This window comes from Anguilla rostrata, chromosome 17 (assembly GCF_018555375.3).
Source record: "Anguilla rostrata isolate EN2019 chromosome 17, ASM1855537v3, whole genome shotgun sequence".
Classification (NCBI taxonomy): domain Eukaryota; kingdom Metazoa; phylum Chordata; class Actinopteri; order Anguilliformes; family Anguillidae; genus Anguilla; species Anguilla rostrata.
In genome coordinates, this window is record NC_057949.1 from 24,671,405 (window position 1) to 24,685,174 (window position 13,770).

The 13,770-nt window shown below is 43.1% G+C and overlaps 1 protein-coding gene and 2 long non-coding RNA genes across 3 annotated transcripts in view; all 3 read right to left on the minus strand.

The window, feature by feature from the left end:
- tnfsf14 (TNF superfamily member 14) overlaps nt 1-90 on the minus strand; it is a 5,897-nt gene extending 5,807 nt beyond the window's left edge. The window contains exon 1 of the mRNA XM_064315637.1: nt 1-90. This exon is cut by the window's left edge and continues 812 nt beyond it. The gene's annotated coding sequence lies outside the window, so the exon portion shown is untranslated.
- Nucleotides 91-3,299: 3,209 nt separating this feature from the next.
- Nucleotides 3,300-6,734, minus strand: LOC135243592 (uncharacterized). The gene is made up of 4 exons (XR_010326690.1): nt 6,625-6,734; nt 4,939-5,215; nt 4,631-4,816; nt 3,300-4,162 (listed from the first exon to the last, which is right to left on the minus strand). It is a non-coding gene; the product is annotated as an uncharacterized LOC135243592 (long non-coding RNA).
- Nucleotides 6,735-8,776: 2,042 nt separating this feature from the next.
- On the minus strand, nt 8,777-12,303 carry LOC135243591 (uncharacterized). The gene is made up of 4 exons (XR_010326689.1): nt 12,146-12,303; nt 10,473-10,746; nt 10,165-10,350; nt 8,777-9,698 (listed from the first exon to the last, which is right to left on the minus strand). It is a non-coding gene; the product is annotated as an uncharacterized LOC135243591 (long non-coding RNA).
- Nucleotides 12,304-13,770: the final 1,467 nt, after the last annotated feature.

Genomic DNA, 13,770 nt, shown 5'->3' on the forward strand with positions numbered 1-13,770 from the left:
GTCAGCGCGTCCGTCATTACCGTCGGGTTACAGACACTTCCTCTTTATCTCTCACTCTGGCTCTCAGTTTCTCACTCGCTCTCGTTTTCTACTCTCTCTCTCAATTCAGTTCAATTCACGTACATTGCCAGAGCATACACTCACGTGACAAACATAACAGACAGGCAATAACAATTTAACTACAATAAACTACAAAATCTCTCACTCACTCACTCACTCTCGAGAAGCCTTCAGAATCTCATGAGCACAAAGGAAATCACAAGCGTAAATGCGCACGGTGCGAATTCCCCTGCGAAGCCCCCTTACGATCGGATCAAGGTCACAGCGAACGCGTGTAACTCAGGGTCCTGAGAGTCAAGGAAAAAAACACATGGAACATACATGAAGCTCACGGATCACGCACCGCATGTGCTGCATTTCGTCAAAACGCCAAGACGCCGTCAGAGGAGAGCAGACTGGGGGCTACAGGCCTAAGTGAGGGCTTGGTCATCAGCATCGACGGCGCATGCAGTCAAACAACGAAACACAGGAAATTAACAAATTAAATTCTATCAGCAAATGGAGTAGCTTAAGTAATGCAAAAGTACAATTTGGACCCAACCTTTACAAAAAGGCTTTAAAATGCCACTAAAATAATAACTGAGGGATAACTTTTTTTATTTTTGTCCGAATGAGACATAAGTTGCTAAAATACAGCACTTCGGAGATGAATAAAGTTGTGTTAAAATTATTCAACCTGAAACTGACGTCTAGCTGGTCCCTTGACATCTGGAACTGGATAAATATGGAGCCATTTTTTGAACAATTACTTCGGGCACGAATCGTAATACAAGAAGTACTCATTTGTTCCTGAAAACTCACTGTACCACAGAACATATTTATACCCGACAAAGTATATATAAATATACACGCGCACCAAACAATGAATTAAATAATCTTTGAGTGCTTAATATACTTTTAAATACCATTGTTTATATTTGGCACAAATGCCCACACTATACATTTTTAGAAGGAGGTAAAATATCTGACTAAGGTAAATGTGTACATACAGAAAACAAGTGTGTGGAACAAACTGACGATAAAAGCACATCATTTCTTCACGTAGGGTGGTGGTGTGAGACAGGGCTGTAATCTGAGGTCAGGTCGATGCAGGTGACCTGGTTCTGCTGTCACCCACGGAACATGGGCTGCAGCCGAACCTGGTAGAGCCCTTTTAAAATACACAGCTCTTCATCTCCCAAAAAAAACATTCAGATATTAGGACATCGGTTACACATTAACTCTCGGCAGCACAGGTCATACAACGCTCCATGAATTATAATGTGGTTTGAAAACAAGTGCACTTATTGAATTTTAGCATGGCAGTAAATGTGGAGATCGAAATGTGTGTGTTTAGTTGTGCATGTTTGCATGAGAAGTGTGTTTTACCTGTGTACAGAAGTGTGTGTTTTAGCTGTGTACATATCTTTATTTTCCTTATACGTAAGAGGATAATGGACAAGAAGTGCATCTGGGAAAGCAGTTAGATCAGTGGTAACCAGCTCCGTCCCTGGAGATTTACCATGCTGTAGTTTTTCACTCAAACTCTAACAAAGCACACCTCATTCCACAGCTAGGTATCTTTGTGGAGCTGCTAATTAGTAATTAGGGTGGAAATGAGAATCAACAAGCTGGTTGATCTCCAGAAACCAGGCCGGTTATCACCGAGTTAGATCAATTTTGTGGCCCACAATTTTTTTGCCCTTTTTAAAAAAACATTTTTTTTAAAAATTAGCATCAGGAATGTGGTCAGACCAGTCATGTGCGAGGGAAAAAAAAGAGGTGGTGTACCCTGGGGTTTCACAGCAGAGTCAGCACAAAAACGAGGATGTGGGAAGAAGTTCGCGTATGGAAAAATACCACAGGAGCAATTAATACCCTGTTCACAACCATTCCTAGTGACGGAAAGAGAGATGCAACCGCCAGGAGGGGTTTTGTTCTTTCTTCTGAGACAGTGAAAAAAGAGGAAGATTAAGGTTTCTGCGTTTCAGTGGGAAATTGGAGAGGAAAGAGGAAGTCCCAGGGAGAAAGAAAAGCTCTTGTTCCGTTGGAAACACACGGAAAGAGGACCTTCTGCTCGGTCGACCCACGCTGTGCCCACAAAGCAACCCATTTTTATTTTTTTATTTTTTTATTTATTTGATGTTTCCAAACCAAACACCTTGAAGGCAAGAGAATAACAAAAACCAGACAAAAACTGACTCCAACCCACCACACTGTGCATAGCCCAGCTTTCAAACACTTTCCTAACACCCTTCCTTTAGGCCTGGAAGCTAGGCCTGTTCTAGAGCCCATTATTAAGTAATGGGCCACAGCTGATGTGATTACAATGAACCACAGCTGCAGCTATACCTGTCTTTAGGGCCAGTGCTGCCCCCTGGTGGACAGTACCACAATTACCTTTTTGGCATCACAATATATATATACGGCCAGATGACAAATTAAAGGAAAAAACTGAATAAATCAGTGTGGAAACATAATGAATGCAGATACTTCCATACAGGTGTCCTGCATAATAAATTTAAGCAATTAACATCCTGTCATGCTCTGTGGCATGTATAATTATGCTGAGCCGGCCCAACTGACCTTGAATTTGGATCAAGATGGCAAAAGGAAAAGATCTATGTGACTTTGAAAAAGCAGCACGGATGGCAGGAGCTTTAGTCACAAAGACTACTCAACTGGCTAGTGTTCCAATAGGAACGGTGACATCTTCATTAAGATATCAGTAAATAGGGTCGGAATCTGTGGTCAAAAGTGTACATTCGATGACCCTGATGCTCATGCATTAGTGCAATACGTAAGGAAAAACAGAACACCAACTCAATCCAGTTGAACACCTATGGGAAATTTTGAATTTTGATGTATTAAGACCGCACTCTCCACCACCATCATCAAAACACCAAATGAGGGAATTTATTTCAGAAGAATGGTGCTCCATCTCTCCATTAGAGTTCCTCATGGAATCTATGCCAAGGTGCATTGAAGCTGTTCTGGCAGCTCATGGTGGCCCAACACTTTACTAAGATATATATATATATATATATATATATATATATATATATATATATATATATATAAGTCTTGTATTGGAAGCATGATACAATTGAAAAGTATGCACCTCCTTCCTGATTCTCTCTATTATTGCATGTTTTTCACACTGAATTGTTTCAGATCTTTAGACAAAATGTAATATTAGACAAAGGTAAACCGAGTAAACACAAGACACATTTAAAATTAATATTTAATCTGTTTAATGAACAAAAGTTATCAAACATCCACCTTTGACTTCAACTTCATCAGTTGAAGTCAAACCTACCTATTAAAACAAAAATGGAAATTAAAAATAAGATGACGGAATGACTTTGTATTTGTGAACCCACACCCTGAGCAAGCCAGAGGATACATCCAAATTACATCTATAAAAACTTAAAATCATTAAAACACCATGATCTGAATTAGCACAAATGATAGGAGGGTTATGGGGGTAGGGATGGGGAGGGAGCCAAGAAGCTTTCTGAAGAGGCAGTTCATAAGTCTGTGTCAGAGGATGACCAATGATTCTACTGTCCGTAGTCCATTCCTCATCGTCAATGCACATGTCTTGTCTTCACGGCACTTGGCGGTCAATCATAGATGCTGCTGGTGTTGAATCTTCACTCCTGCTGAACGGTCTGCTGAATGCCAAATTGTAAATTATGGCACTTGTGCTGAACACCATAGGAAGTTCTATTCTATTGCCGGTACAGACAGACATTGTGACTCAGGGGAAGTGACTACGGAGTGAGGGAACAGCCGATTGTTCTGAGCCGGTTCCAGAGGAGCAGAGAGATCTGGCAGTTGTGTGGGGGTTCCAAGACTCATCTGGAGGTCTGGCGGAGTCATTCCATTAGCTGACCTGCAGGCTAGATTTCAGACTTGATGCCCTGCAGGCTAGATTTCAAATGTGATGCAAGCTCTAATTGGACGCTGGTGACGTGACAGCTGTGACACACTTTGGTAGGTTTGGGGCAAGTGATGAAGCTTCATTTTGGATCAGCTGCCTTGCAGTGATCCAAGTTTAAGAACAGTGTTTCGGTGGAGAACAGTGGTTATTCCGCATTGTTTGTGGGGTTTCCAGCGCCTGTAAGCAACATTGGTGGAAGGTCTGTGATTGCATTAAAGACACAAATGTACATACATGCAGGAACGACCCCAAATAACCTCACTATATCTGCACCTAGCACTACAGAGATGCCTTTTTCAAAGACCAGGTATGCAGCCATGCAGCATAAGTTACCATGGCGATATACCCCGATTAAAAGTGAGTCAGCATCATAACCTGGAAAACTGAGGGTTAAACCTTAAGATGGCTCATTAACCCCATAATCCTGCTTTGTAGTATACCCCCTCAGGCCTTAAATGTGTGTTTACGGAACTTTTTATAGCCACTTTTTTTGTTTGTTAGTGTTGTGGTGGTTTTCGTGACTGTGATGAACAAGACATGAAGTAACTTTGTACAGAAGCTATGTCACATGGGTGATGGTCGGGGCCTATGTGCTCACTAGTCCATGACCGACCCACAGAAAAATCTTAATCCATTGGGACTTACCTGAGTTAAAGTTAAAGTGCACGTCACCAGAAAATGTACTTTGGCTGATCGTAGGTGCCTGAACATTCCCTCCATCACACTGGATGGACACCAGTGGAACAGGTCCTGAGGTTGCCTTGGATGACGCCCCATTCTGGCCCTGTCCCTCTGGGCATGGAGGAACAGCCTGTGCTATGGCATTGCCCCCTAGAGAAAATTCAAGTCATTAGAGTATCCCATCTCAGAACCATTTTTCTGTTGTTGTTGTGTAACTGCAGAAAAACAACGTACGTTTCTGTCCTTGTCAGTTTGTCGGTCATTGTTCTTACCGAGATCTTCCTCCAGCCTCTGAGCAAGGCCGTTCTGGTTCGCTTTCCTCAGGACATGCAGTGTGACCTTCACAGCACCTTCTTCTCCATAGGTCCTCACCATCAGCTGCACTATTTCATCCCGTTCTTTGCCCTCCAGTCTGCCCTGTCCAATGGGTGCAAAGCCCTCAGGCCTCAAATCGTTCGAGAGCCAAAACTTAAACCTCCGCAGATCCTCTGCTAGCATATCTTCCAGAGTGGAAAGGAGCAAGGATGGGATTCCAGCCATTGCCGCTCACTAGAAAAAGAGGGGAAATGGGCAGGTAAGAGTAAGAAAATACACAAAGGGGAAATAAACAAGGGGGCGCACGTCTAAGATGCAATGGCTGCCCAGGTCAGTTGGCGGGCTGCACAGTGGCTGGCAGAGCAGGGGGGCGAGCGTTCGGTTCTGCACTCCCCAAAACAGACAGAGGACATCGAAAAGCAATGGGACGGGACCACAAGTACAACTGCGCATTTCAAATTCGAATATAGGAATAGGGGGATAAAAATGCTTATGAAATGACTTTGTTATTTATTATCATAGATCAGATGGCATCAATAGATGGCATCAATTGTAAAGCGCTTTGGATAAAAGCGCTATATAAATGCAGTCCATTTACCATTTACCATTTACCATTAGATGATGGACTTGCAAACCATGTATCTGTAGCTGAATATTTATTGCATGCAGTTTTCAATGCACTGGTTGCAGGCAAACTGCTGTGCCCTACGCAGGAAAGCGATACACACCCAAGAAACACTCCCTTTCTGTACGTCACCACCACTCATTACCCTAGATGACATCACGCATCACACCACCAGGGGTGTAGCACGAAATTCTAGGCCCCGTGCGTTCCCCTATCTCCCCCACTGCGGCCTCCCTGAGTACCACAACCAGAGCCGAACACCAGAGCAATAAATCATTTTACTCCCACATCCGGTGGAGTAATGACATACGGCATAGTCCGAAAAAAGACTAATCTCAAAATGTGGGTTCAGTCACTGAACCATACATGATAAAACGCCCCGTGTTAATTCAGCTCTGACAGAGTGCATGTGAGTGCAACTGGGGACCATACGAACTCTGGAAGAGTTTATTTAACACTGAAAATTTTTGCTATGTTGAGGCTCGCTGTCTCCTGTTTCGCAATCGTAATAGCTTAAAATAGCTTGTAGCACTGCGAGCCTGGATCTGCTTCATTCACCTGAAGGGGCAATTCTTCTTCAAAAGGACATTAACCTCATTCAACAGATCCAGGCATAACTGAAGTCTCTCTTTCAAAGAAATTTAAATTACTTCACAGAAATATCAGCAGCTAAAGGTGCAAATTTGGTGGATTTCTAATTTAAATTTACAAGTAATAAATGGCTCAAGATTCTAGGATAGACAAAGTGCCCAAGGTTGCTTTTACTGATAGCATTTTGTAGCGTAATGCACTGTTTACTGTGTAACACACCGCCATAAATGTCTGACGAAACTCACAGATACAAAATGGATTCAAGTGGAGCCATTTCAGTAAAATCTGATCACATCATCAAGATATACAAACAGTCCAGTTGCAACCTTAAACCCCTAGCCACCAATGAACGACTGCCAGTCCCATCTTCAGCTTGACTACATGTGTTAAAAAGTGTTAAAGAATGCGATTTACCATATTAATTTACCTTAAACTTGTATTACTTTGACGCTGTGGTCTTTCGTTCAGTCTGCACGAGCACTTTCACTTCCGTAACAAATTTTCTAGGTACTATAGGCAATAAATAGGAAGACAATGTGTACATCTGTTAAAGACACAGACACCTCTCTCAAGAAGCGGCTTCTGCTTGTGTTGTATTTTCATGTGTGTATGTCTTTAAATTTTTGACATCTGCCAAATACAGTAGTATTAGTGTATTATATATGTCTCCTTTAACCCATTAGTGCCCAGATTTTCCCCAGAGATTTCTTACATATCACAACCTGCTGACTTCACATTGGCTCATATATGGGCAAGACAGATTTGTGGTTTAAAGCAAGAAAATTAATTTAAAGTAATCCCTGGTGGAAATTTTAAATCTGGAACCAGCTTCTGCTCCAGCTCAATACCATCCGGAATTTGGTTATGGCCTATTGTCGGCACCAAGCTGGCCCACCAGCTGGACATGGTCTTGCCAGCATGATCTCAATGATTTTGTTGCAAGCTTCAAATCAGCTGGACCAGCTTAACCCCTTAGCGCACAAGCCAAATCTTGCCAATCCTTGCCCATTTAGGGGGTACCCTATTTAAAGCTTTATAACTCCAGATGTGAACACCACAGAGACTTGAAAAATGGCTTAAATGAAGCAAGACATTTGTATAATTTACAGTACTAATGCAGATTAGTATATATTCATAATTTTGGAAGAAATAAAGTGCCGCAAATGCAATTGTTTTGACAAAAAATCAAAAATGAATTTTCACTTTTTAAGTTTGCAATGAAATACTGAGAGATTGCATATATACAGCAGGTTAAACTATACATGCGCAAGATCAAAAACTTCTTGACCACAAGTTCATAAAATCTAAGGGTGGATATGTAGAACTACTATAGATGTATGAAGCAAAAACTAAGCAGTGTACCCAGCGTCTCCAAATCTATCCAAAATGTCTAAATTATTCATTGCTGTAAATCACAACATATTCACGTATTTTACAACAAATCAACTGTTTTGACGCAAGAAAATGAAACTAAAACAACGCGTTTCTGTTTTTAACTCACACTTTGATTGCAGTAGCACTGAATGTCTGCGTTCAGTAATCTCGGCTCGACGGCGTGCCGACCACTAGGGGCTTTGCGCTAAGAGGTTAAAACCAGGCAGGCAAGCTGTAAATCCCACCAGGGACTCCAAAGCAGTTTGTACCGCAACTCCTATAAAGCGTCTCCAGAGGTTGTATGTCCGAACATTACCAGATTTTCGAATTATTTTTTTCAGCCAGGAAGTACCCCACAGAGCCGAAGATCTCTCCGCACTTGAGCCGCCCCAGCGCCAAAGAACAGACCAAGAAAGTTCCCCTTCGGTTACCCTAATCCATTCGTCAAGGAAAGAGAGGATCAAATGGCCTAGATCGTCAGACAACGTCGCATGGATGCAATTCGATGATGACCTGGCCGGCATCCTGGAAGCCGCTGTCGCAGGTCCAGTACACAGAAAGATCGCCTCCGTCACAGCCATAGCGTACAATCTAGCTAAGGAACGATTTGGCCCAATAGAGTAGAGAGGTCAGCCCCAACCATCGCAGCAACAAAACAGGAGGGAAAGGGAGATTCGTCGCCTGAGAAGTGAAATAAAGACGCTCAACATCTTCATTAAGATATCAGTAAATAGGGTCGGAATCTGTGGTCAAAAGTGTACATTCGATGACCCTGATGCTCATGCATTAGTGCAATACGTAAGGAAAAACAGAACACCGACTCAATCCAGTTGAACACCTATGGGAAATTTTGAATTTTGATGTATTAAGACCGCACTCTCCACCACCATCATCAAAACACCAAATGAGGGAATTTATTTCAGAAGAATGGTGCTCCATCTCTCCATTAGAGTTCCTCATGGAATCTATGCCAAGGTGCATTGAAGCTGTTCTGGCAGCTCATGGTGGCCCAACACTTTACTAAGATATATATATATATATAGATATATATAAAGAGTCTTGTATTGAAAGCATGATACAATTGAAAAGTATGCACCTCCTTCCTGATTCTCTCTATTATTGCATGTTTTTCACACTGAATTGTTTCAGATCTTTAGACAAAATTTAATATTAGACAAAGGTAAACAGAGTAAACACAAAACACATTTTTAAAATTATTATTTAATTTATTTAATGAACAAAAGTTATCAAACATCCACCTTTGACTTCAACTTCATCAGTTGAAGTCAAACCTACCTATTAAAACAAAAATGGAAATTAAAAATAAGATGACGGAATGACTTTGTATTTGTGAACCCACACCCTGAGCAAGCCAGAGGATACATCCAAATTACATCTATAAAAACTTAAAATCATTAAAACACCATGATCTGAATTAGCACAAATGATAGGAGGGTTATGGGGGTAGGGATGGGAAGGGAGCCAAGATGCTTTCTGAAGAGGCAGTTCATAAGTCTGTGTCAGAGGATGACCAATGATTCTGCTGTCCGTAGTCCAATCCTCATCGTCAATGCACATGTCTTGTCTTCACGGCACTTGGCGGTCAATCATAGACGCTGCTGGTGTTGAATCTTCACTCCTGCTGAACGGTCTGCTGAATGCCAAATTGTAAATTATGGCACTTGTGCTGAACACCATAGGAAGTTCTATTCTATTGCCGGTACAGACAGGCATTGTGATTCGGGGGAAGTGACTACGGAGTGAGGGAACAGCCGATTGTTCTGAGCCGGTTCCAGAGGAGCAGAGAGATCTGGCAGTTGTGCGGGGGTTCCAAGACTCTTCTGGAGGTCTGGCGGAGTCATTCCATTAGCTGACCTGCAGGCTAGATTTCAGACTTGATGCCCTGCAGGCTAGATTTCAAATTTGATGCAAGCTCTAATTGGACGCTGGTGACGTGACAGCTGTGGCACACTTTGGTAGGTTTGGGGCAAGTGATGAAGCTTCATTTTGGATCAGCTGCCTTGCAGTGATCCCAGTTTAAGAACAGTGTTTCGGTGCAGAACAGTGGTTATTCCGCATTGATTCTGAGTAAAGAAGGTTCGCAGGTGGATGTTGGATGTCCAGTGTCTGTAAGCAACATTGGTGAAAGGTCTGTGATTGCATTAAAGACACAAAGGTACATACGTGCAGAAACGACCCCAAATAACCTCACTATATCTGCACCTAGCACTACAGAGATGCCTTTTTCAAAGACCAGGTTAGCCATGCAGCATAAGTTACCATGGCGATATACCCCGATTAAAAGTGAGTCAGCATCATAACATGGAAAACTGAGGGTTAAACCTTAAGATAGCTCATTAACCCCATAATCCTGCTTTGTAGTATACCCCCTCAGGCCTTAAATGTGTGTTTACGGAACTTTTTATAGCCACTTTTTTTTGTTTGTTAGTGTTGTGGCGGTTTTTGTGACTGTGATGAACAGAACATGAAGTAACTTTGTACAGAAGCTATGTCACATGGGTGATGGTCGGGGCCTATGTGCTCACTAGTCCATGACCGACCCACAGAAAAATCTTAATCCATTGGGACTTACCTCAATTAAAGGTCATGTGTGTGTCACCAGAAAATGTACTTTGGCTGATCGTAGGTGCCTGAACCCTCCCTCCAGAACACTGGATGGACACCAGTGGAACAGGTCCTGAGGTTGCCTTGGATGACGCCCCATTCTGGCCCTGTCCCTCTGGGCATGGAGGAACAGCCTGTGCTATGGCATTGCCCCCTAGAGAAAATTCAAGCCATTAGAGTATCCCATCTCAGAACCATTTTTCTGTTGTTGTTGTGTAACTGCAGAAAAACAATGTATGTTTCTGACCTTGTCAGTTTGTCGGGCATTGTTCTTACCGAGATCTTTCTCCAGCCTCAGAGCGAGGTCGTTCAGGTCTATTTTCCTCAGGCCATGCAGTGTCACCCTCCCAGCACCTTCTTCTCCGTGGACATCCACCATCCGCTCCACTATTTCAATCACACCTTTCTTCTCCAGTATGCCCTTTCCAATGGGCTTAACGCCCTCAGGCAAATCTTTTGAGAGAGAAAGCCTAAACCTCAGCAGATCATCTTCTGATATATCATCCAGAGCGGTACGGAGCAAGTCTCGGATTCCAGCCATTGCCGCTCACTAGAAAAAGAGGGGAAATGGGCAGGTAAGAGTAAGAAAATACACAAAGGGGAAATAAACAAGGGGGCGCACTTCTAAGATGCAATGGCTGCCCAGGTCAGTTGGCGGGCTGCACAGTGGCTGGCAGAGCAGGGGGGCGAGCGTTCGGTTCTGCACTCCCCAAAACCGACAGAGGACATCGAAAAACAATGGGACGGGACCACAAGTACAACTGCGCATTTCAAATTAGAATATAGGGATAGGGGGATAAAAATGCTTATGAAATGACTTTGTTATTTATTATCATAGATAATGGACTTGCAAATCATGTATCTGTTTCTGTAGCTGAATATTTATTGCATGCAGTTTTCAATGCACTGGTTGCAGGCAAACTGCTGTGCCCTACGCAGGAAAGAGGTACACACCCAACATACACTCCCTTTCTGTACGTCACCACCACTCATTACCCTAGATGACATCACGCATCACACCACCAGGGGTGTAGCACGAAATTCTAGGCCCCGTGCCTTATGCAGTCTCTGTGGGGCCCCCTTAAAATTGCCGTCCAAGCAAACTTTTTTAGTGCAGGCCTTTTGCGTTCCCCTATCTCCCCCACTGCGGCCTCCCTGAGTACCACAACCAGAGCCGAACACCAGAGCAATAAATCATTTTACTCCCACATCCGGTGGAGTAATGATATACGGCGTAGTCCGAAAAAAGACTAATCTCAAAATGTGGGTTCAGTCACTGAACAGTACATGATAAAATGCCCCGTGTTAATTCAGCTCTGACAGAGTGCATGTGAGTGCAACTGGGGACCATACGAACTTTGAAAGAGTTGATTTAACACTGAAAATTTTTGCTGTGTTGAGGCTCGCTGTCTCCTGTTTCGCAATCGTAATAGCTTAAAATAGCTTGTATCACTGCAGGCCTGGATCTGCTTCATTCACCTGAAGGGGCAATTCCTCTTCAAAAGGGCATTAACCTCATTCAACAGATCAAGGCATAACTGAAGTCTCTCTTTCAAAGAAATGGCCAAAGAAATTACTTCACAGAAATATCAGCAGCTAAAGGTGCAAATTTGGTGGATTTCTAATTTAAATTTACAAGTAATAAATGGCTTGAGATTCTAAGATAGACAAAGTGCCCAAGGTTGCTTTTACTGATAGCATTTTGTAGCATAATGCACTGTTTACTGTGTAACACACCGCCATAAACGTCTGACGAAACTCACAGATACAAAATGGATTCAAGTGGAGCCATTTCAGGAAAACCTGATCACATCATCAAGATATACAAACAGTCCAGTTGCAACCTTAAACCCCTAGCCACCAATGAACGACTGCCAGTCTCATCTTCAGCTTGACTACATGTCAGGTTTAAACAGTGTTAAAGAATGGGATTTACTATATTAATTTACCTTAAACTTGTATTACTTTGACGCCACGGTTTTTTGTTTAGTCCCCAGGAGCACTTTTACTTTCACTTTCGTAACAAACTTTCTACGAACTATAGGCAATAAATAGGAAGACAATGTGTACATCTCTTAAAGACACAGACACCTCTCTCAAGAAGCGGCTTCTGCTTGTGTTGTATTTTCAGGTGTGTATGTCTTTAAATTTTCGACATCTGCCAAATACAGTAGTACCAGTGCATTTTACATGTCTCCTTTAACCCATTAGTGCCCAGATTTTCCCCAGAGATTTCTTACATATCACAACCTGCTGACTTCACATTGGCTCATATATGGGCAAGACAGATTTGTGGTTTAAAGCAAGAATTCATTTAAAGTAATCCCTGGTGGAAATTTTAAATCTGGAACCAGCTTCTGCTCCAGCTCAATACCATCCGGAATTTGCTAATGGTCTGTTGTCGGCACCAAGCTGGCCCACCAGCTGGACATGGTCTTGCCAGCATGATTTCTATCTCAATGATATTGTTGCCAGCTAGACAATCTCCAAACAAGCTTCAAATCAGCTGGACCAGCTTAAAACCAGGCAGGCAAGCTATAAATCCCACCAGGGACTCCAAAGCAGTTTGTACTGCAACTCCTATAAAGCGTCTACAGAGGTTGTATGTCCGAACATTACCAGATTTTCTAATTATTTTTTTCAGCCAGGAAGCACCCCACAGAGCTGAAGATCTCTCCGCACTTGAGCCGCCCCAGCGCCAAAGAACAGACCAAGTAAGTTCCCCTTCGGTTACCCTAATCCATTCGTCAAGGAAAGAGAGGATCAAATGGCCTAGATCGTCAGACAACGTCGCATGGATGCAATTCGATGATGACCTGGACGGCATCCTGGAAGCCGCTGTCGCAGGTCCAGTACACAGAAAGATTGACTCCGTCACAGCCATAGCGTACAATCTAGCTAAGGAACGATTTGGCAAATTGGCAGAGGGCTGCTTCGTTCCAAAGGAAGAGGGTTCCTCCACAATTGCCCAGTTCAGGACAATCTCCCTCCTCAATGTGGAATGCAAGATTTTCTTCTCAGTGCTCGCAAGAAGGCTGACCTCTTACATGATGCAAAACCACTATATAAACACATCCATCCAGAAAGGTGGTATCCCAGGCTTTTCAGGGTGTCTGGAACACACCTCAATGATCAGCCAACTGATCCGAGAGGCTAAGCAGAAGAAAGGTGACCTAACAGTTGTCTGGTTAGATTTAGATTTACATCAGCCCATTTCACAACCAACTGGCAGGACCTCCAGAAGGGGATTCCAACAGGGTACACTATCTCCCCCATCCTGTTTGTCATGGGTATGAACCTTCTAATATCAGCAGCAGAAGGCGTAACCCGTGGTCCCGCACTGGAGTCAGGCATCGTCCAGCCAGCACTAAGAGGGTTCATGGATGACATCACATTAACAACTGTGTCACACGTCCAAGCAAGATGGGTATTGGAAACCCTGGACAATGTAGCCATGTGGGCGAGGATGTCCTTTAAGGCCAGGAAGTCCAGGTGTATGGTGATCAAGAAGGGCAGGGTTACCAGCAAGTTCAACCTTCAAATTCAGGGTGCTTCTGTCTCTAGCTGATACAAT